The sequence below is a fragment of the Ictidomys tridecemlineatus genome, chromosome 3 (genome assembly GCF_052094955.1).
Source record: "Ictidomys tridecemlineatus isolate mIctTri1 chromosome 3, mIctTri1.hap1, whole genome shotgun sequence".
Taxonomy (NCBI): Eukaryota; Metazoa; Chordata; class Mammalia; order Rodentia; family Sciuridae; genus Ictidomys; species Ictidomys tridecemlineatus.
In genome coordinates, this window is record NC_135479.1 from 176,091,143 (window position 1) to 176,097,824 (window position 6,682).

The window sequence follows — 6,682 nt, forward strand, 5'->3', positions numbered from 1 at the left end:
TTAGGAAAAAAGATGATCCTATTGGAATCCTGTCTGTATATCTGAACCACAAAAATACTTCAACTTCTTTTTGACCTCTACTCCCATTTCATGCCATAGACAATTGACACTAAATTTAGCTGATGTGAAAAGCAAGGCAAACAGGTCTGATCTCACTGTTCAGTAAGACCTAGCAACTAAGCCCCTCTAAATCCAAATCCCCTCAATCTAAAACCTATCGGGTTTCAGGAAACAGGAAAGTTTAAAAGTTCATGTCCATGCTAATGAAGGCATTACATTCCTTCAAGCTAATCCCAATGTATGATTTATCTTATTATTTTTTGATACAGGATCTTGTTCTGTTGTCCAGGGAGGCTTCAAAGTCCTGGGCCCAAGCAATGCTCCTGCCTGAGCCTCCTGTGTAGCTTGGACTACTAATAAACAACATGGCACCCTGCTGATGATAGTTTGCTAAAGCTACCTGAACCAACTGACATTAGGCATATGACCCCACCCAAAAACCTTCAGTTTTGGTGGATCTCAAAAGAAAATCTGTAAAGTCTCTTAACCTGGACATAGCCCACCAGGGCAGGATTCTGTCACTGTCTGGACATGTCTGACCTAGAGCTGATGTCTTGGATCCCATGATTGTCAACTCAGAAGTCCCAAGACTAGAGATTTCATTTTGATGTCCTTCTTAGTAAGAAATTAACCGTAGACCATTTATAGGATATTTATTGATGCATATTCTCTCTCCTCTTCTGGAAGGTCACATTCAGTTATGAGGAAACACCATCAAGTGGCCACCCAACTATACATTCTGTTAGCATACTACCCTCATATCTCCAGAGATGGCATTGAATTCAGCCACAGATCTGAGCTGGGTAATTGGCTCCTTCCTGCCCCAGACCTACCTATATAGCTTCCCATCCTGACCCTTTACTCACCCCCTCCAGATCAATAGACAAGCAGTGAATAAAGGAATGGCTCATCATGAAAAATTCAATCACATTAGAAACTAGAAGAATTCTCAGTTCATCTAAAAGAAGAGTTCTTTAACAAATTAATTACACAAAGAATTTTATTTTTATTCAAGAACCTTTAAATCATTTCAGAGAGAATGAACAAAATGAGGGATGATCACCACAGCCAAGACTTCAAAGTGCCTAGGCATTCAGGGCATAGTCCCAGTGCATGAGTCCACAGGGGCAGTATGAGGGTCCCCATTGGTGTATTTCAGGTTCCTTCTAGGGCTTTGGCTGAAGGGCATTGTACTGCAAGGCATCCTCAAGATGAGATTCCTTTCCTTTCTGGGTTCCTCTGGGATTTAAGCCTCAGCTTTCAGCAGCTTCTGGGGATATCCTTGGCTCCAAGAGAAGGCCTGAGTGTGGGTTTGTCAAATTGTCCAGGCACTGGCACCTCCTGGGAAGTTCAGGACCCATTGGTCCCACTGACCATAGTGTTTGCAGATATTTGAGGTGACTAGAGCTCCTGAGAGGTTTCAGCCATTGGCTGCTGGATGGTCTTGAACTCGGTGCTGTTCCATCTCAACTCTGTGCTTCTGTGAAATAACACAGGCTGTTAGTGCACGACCTCAGTTCCCCAAAGACAGCTCCCTGCTCTTTGTAAGCCCAGTGAGGAAGTGGGCTTACTGGAAAATTTACATCTCTGAAGCTCTGGAGGCACTGGCAGGAGTGGCAGCTCAGTGACGGAAAATTATCTGGGTTCAGGCCTAGGGGAATGCAGAGCTCTGGACAAGATCTCCTAAGAGTAAATGATCTCCAGGTTGACTGACAGACTGCCATAGCTTCAGCTTCCCTACCATGCCAAGATGTGTGTGTACCTGGCCAAGGAAAAGGACCAACTCATTCAGTCTGGTATGGACTGAAGCTTTTCATAGTGTTCTGTCCAGTAGTTGACCTCAGAAGCAACACCCAATTATGTGGGAGGGACATTCATTTGCATCATACGTTGATTGAAATACCTCATAGGATTAAGGTGCAAGTGGACCAATCCTGAAGGCATTTTGGAATTCCTTGGTTTTGATTGAATTAGGGAAAAGATGCATGAATGAGGTAGGATAGAAGCAAGCCTCTAGTACTTTCAAGTTTCAATTCACTCCAAAAATTCTTTCTCTATTTCAAATAAACATAGACAAATTAACCAGGCATGTTGGTGCACCTCTCTAATCCCAGTGGCTTGGGAGGTCAAGGCAGAAGAAGTTGAATTCAAAGCCAGCCTTAGCAAGGGCAAGGTGCAAAGCAACTCAGTGAGACTCTGTCTCTAAATAAAATACAAAAAAATAAAATTCAAAATCACTGTTCTAATTCTGCACTTAATTTTTGTTTGTTTGTTTTTTGATGATTCTCGTGATTGAATATTAGGCTTTACCACTGAGCTTCCTCTCAGCCCATTTTATCTTGTGTTTGAGACAAGATCTGGCTATATTGCCTAGGATGGCATCAAACATCTGTATTTCTTCCCTCAGTCTCTTGCTTCTTCGGGATAGCCTGCAAGGGTCACTACACCTAGCTAGTTCTCCACATATGGACTAGCTGGTTTCAGAGACCAGACTCAGTGGTGCTGGATCATACTCTTAAGACCATGGATATACATACCCTTGATGGCCTTGACAGATTCTCTGTGTTTCAAAAGTGAACACAAATACTTGAATCTCATGATTTGCAAGATTTTGTGGAGCTTTTTGTATCAAGACAATAGTGAACCATTTTCACACATAACCTCTAACAAGTTATAGGAAGAGGATTAATTCATACTTCAGGAGATTATATTTTTAATTGATGTAAAAGGTTTCAGGGGACATACCCAATTGTATTTAGAAGAAATTTTAACATTTCCTTTTTTTTCTTTTTCTTTCTTTCGACTTTTTTTTTTTAAGTATCATTGGGTATTGACTCTAGGACTTCATTCATGCTGGCCAGCACTCTACCACTAATCTGCACTCAAAGTCCCCATCTGCAAGTTATTAAGATCTTTTTATGTACATTTCATCTGCTGCTTCAAATTCTGACATAGTAGCCTTTAATGTGCCTTAGCACACCCCAACTCTCCAATTTCCTGCAGTGGACATTCATATTGCTGCTGTCCACATAACCACACATAATTGTCTCTATGAACCTGTGGGAGAATTTCTCTAGAACAGGTGACGATTAATAAAACTGTTTCATAAAAAGTGTATGACCTTAATTTTACCAATAATTGACAGATTGTTCTTTAAGGTGAAGCATTTATTTTCCAATAGTGATGTGCAGTACTGCATGCACATATTCCCCCCAAACACTTGGAATGACCCAGTATTCTGACATTTGCCAGGGGCTTTGTGGCTCTGTAAAGGTTTGCTCTGGTGCTGATGGCTACCTGTCCAGTCTTTTCTAATTTCTGAAGCTCTGTCTATGGGCCAGTTGCTGTGTGATTTTTGAGAGACATTCTCTGATATTCAGTCTGAAATCTGCTTTTGCTTTTTGATCGGATTGCTAATTTTCTTTATCCCTTGTGCATAAACTATGTGTGTTCAGTGTGGGTTCCTAAAGACAGAAGGAATACAATCATGCTATTATATTAGATTTTGTGCCTTGAGCTTATTATAATCTCTTTCATTTTTGACAACCCCAGAAGAAGGGATACATAAAATAATACATTTCCTGTTGGGCTGGGGTTGTGACTCAGAGATACAGTGCTCACCTAACATGTGTGGGGCCCTGGGTTTAATTCTTAGCATCACATAAAGAGAAATAAAGAAAGGTATTGTGTCCATCTACAACTGAGAAAAAATATTTAAAAAATACATATTCTCCATAAAAAGAATATTTAAAATATTTTTGATGTTTTTATAAGGTTAGTTTTATATAATTTTTTCTTTGAGCAAATATACAGGTAAAAGAAAACATGTCTTTCAAAATTTCATTTAGATACTTTACAGGTTTTCTTCTGTGTAAGCCTTTCCATCAAGAAATACATTGTTTAACTAGAGACATTTGTACATTTTCTATATAGGTTAACTCATTACCACAGGGATCCAGGGACCAGAGGCAGACATTCTGCCTTCCAGGACCTCCTCTCCCTGGTTGGTATTAAACTGGATCTCAGTGACACCATTCTGAGAGATGCTAGTGTCTGAGAGAAGCTGTGCTGGTCAGGGACAGCCTTGTGGCTATCTTAGACACTGAAGACTCCAGGCCCTTCCTTAGGTAGATGCAGGATACAGATATTGTGCAAAGAGACACATTTCCCAGCTAAGGAACTCCTACCATCCCACACTTTGTTTTCTATACTTGGATATATTTGTTTGAGGCTAAAATTTGGGGCTCCTTTGCATCACCCTCCCTGGATACCTTCCATACCTCTGTCCACCAAAGGAGACCATCTCTAAGGCTCCGATGTCCAGTCCACAGCACAGCTCAGAATCAGAGCTCTGTCTCCTACGGCTTGCAGCACTCTTCCATCCTCTCTTTTCTCTTCATTCTGTCTCCTGTTGATCAAGAGAACCAAATATTTATGAGAGCCTGTACAACAACATCAATTGCCTATTAGAAAGTAAACAAGGAGACTTTGGTAAGTGATGCATCTTACATTTTTCTGGAACAGAAGAAAAAACAAAATCCACCAATCTGAACACTCAGTACTCCTAGAATTCAGTGGTCATGAATCAGGGTTAAAAGTCTGCATGTCTCTGGGGAGCCTGTCTCTAGGACTATATGGATTTGACCAAGAGAAGCTGCCAGGTCAGGCAACTGTCTGGTTGCTTTGCAGCATGGCACTCTCCTGAGGATGAATTTGAGTTCTTTTGTGTCATGGGCATAGGGTTCTGGAAAGGCAGGCAGGTAGAACTAGGGATGGTTCTATGGTGTATGGGTGCTAGGCAAGTGTCTGGGTGGAAAGAGACCCAATATAGCAGCCCCCATGGCCTATATTTTAGGCTTTCCCACCAGGGTTCTCCCAGCTCAGGACAGAAGGGGGAACCACTTCCCAGAATCTTCTAAGCTCAGTGACAAAGGCAACTGGGATCTTACTGTCACTCTGTAGATTACAGAGCCTGCTTGACACAGGAGTGATTGGTCCATGACTTTGGCCTCTAGATCTAAAGAAGCAGTGGCAGGGCTGAAAGAGGAGGGAACGAATTGAGTGACTGCTCAGCATTTGTTTTTTACTGATGGCCTGCTTGAATGAACAATTTCAAGGTAGAGTTCATTATGTTGGGTGATGATGGTACTCTTGGCAGCAAATTGCTTCACAAGGTTGGGTCTGATGAACTTCAGTAGAAAAGCAATCATCTTTACTGTCCTGTATATCTAGGAAGAACAAATTTAAAAAAAAAAACAGAAAAAAATAAGAGAAATCTTCTTGGATGCAATTATAATAAATCTAATTGGTATGAGTAATTCATTAGATTAAGTAATTAATTAATTATATTAAGAAGATTAAGGTTAAAATATTTCGCAAAGGCTTACTCATTATTAAACACAAGATTCTCTGTTTCCTTTGTATATGTGAAATCCCATGATCACAGCGCTTCTTCAGGGTGTGTACCTTTGCTTCTACAAAGGCTTAATTCATTATCCCAAATCAAACCAAAGGCAATGCTGCAACCGAGTCCTTTGTAGAGAGTCCTGCTAGGAGAAAAGATGGAGATCAATTCTCCACTCTTGATTGGAATTCTCAGCTACCTGTTTTGTTTCTCTACTGATGAATTCCTAAATTATAAGGACTAAGGGGAATAGAGAGGTGGGGTGGGGGGGATGGAAAGCTATACTCTTCAAATATCAGAAAAACAAATATGGTTCAGATTTAAATTCTTATCTCAACCTTTAATAGACTAAAATGTCATTATACATTTAAAAATTTTAAGTCACAGCTGGTGGACATTGTTCAATCTGTTAAGTGAGAACAAAATTCCTAATTTTGAAACTTATGTCTTAGGATTCTAAGAAACCATAGGTCAGTCCAGCATAGTTGTGTCACACACTTGTCATCACAGCAACTAGGAGGCTGAGGCAGAAGGAATAAAAGTCTGAAGTCAGGTGAGCAACTAAAGGAGAGTCTCTCTCAAAATTATAAAAAGCCTGGAAATGTAGCTTTGTTCTAGGGACCTGGCTTCAATTTCCAGTACTGAAGAAGAAAAAAGAAAATATGAGCGAAGTAACAACAGTTCCTGAAACATAGTACAACAAATAACCTTTGTAAAGGTTTGATCATTCTTACATGATCATACTGCTTATTATCCTACAAGCATAACCCCAATGAAGAACAAAACTGTGGCTCTTTAAAACATCTCCCTAATGTAAAAGAATTTTTCATGTTTTACTACCAGAGCCCCTTTATTGGTATTTTCTTTCAGCCACAGAGCCTTCCTAAATGTCCAAGGCTTTCTAAAACTTGAAGTCCTCCTACCTCAGGCTCCTTAATCGGTGTGATTACAGGTATGGCCCACTGTTGCAAGGTTACCAGAAATTGGTTATTAAAAAATTATCAGAAGCACACATATATTTACATCTTATAAAAACACTAGCCCCTCTGTTTAATGATCCAATCAAGCATATTCAGAGAGCTTACTTCAGCCAGTTGTTATGAAAAGAGCTACATGTATGGCATGTTCTCTCTCAAATGTAAAATTTTATAAACAGAATTTTACTTGAATGTAGAGTAAGGATTATTAGGGTCTAGGAAGGATTGAAAAGAAGATGGA

At 40.1% G+C, this 6,682-nt stretch overlaps 1 long non-coding RNA gene across 1 annotated transcript; it reads right to left on the reverse strand.

Moving 5' to 3' along the window:
- Window positions 1-5,014: 5,014 nt before the first annotated feature.
- Window positions 5,015-6,084, reverse strand: LOC120885469 (uncharacterized). Its single transcript, XR_013435745.1, has 3 exons — window positions 5,963-6,084; window positions 5,448-5,606; window positions 5,015-5,288 (listed from the first exon to the last, which is right to left on the reverse strand). It is a non-coding gene; the product is annotated as an uncharacterized LOC120885469 (long non-coding RNA).
- Between the last annotated feature and the right edge of the window lie 598 nt (window positions 6,085-6,682).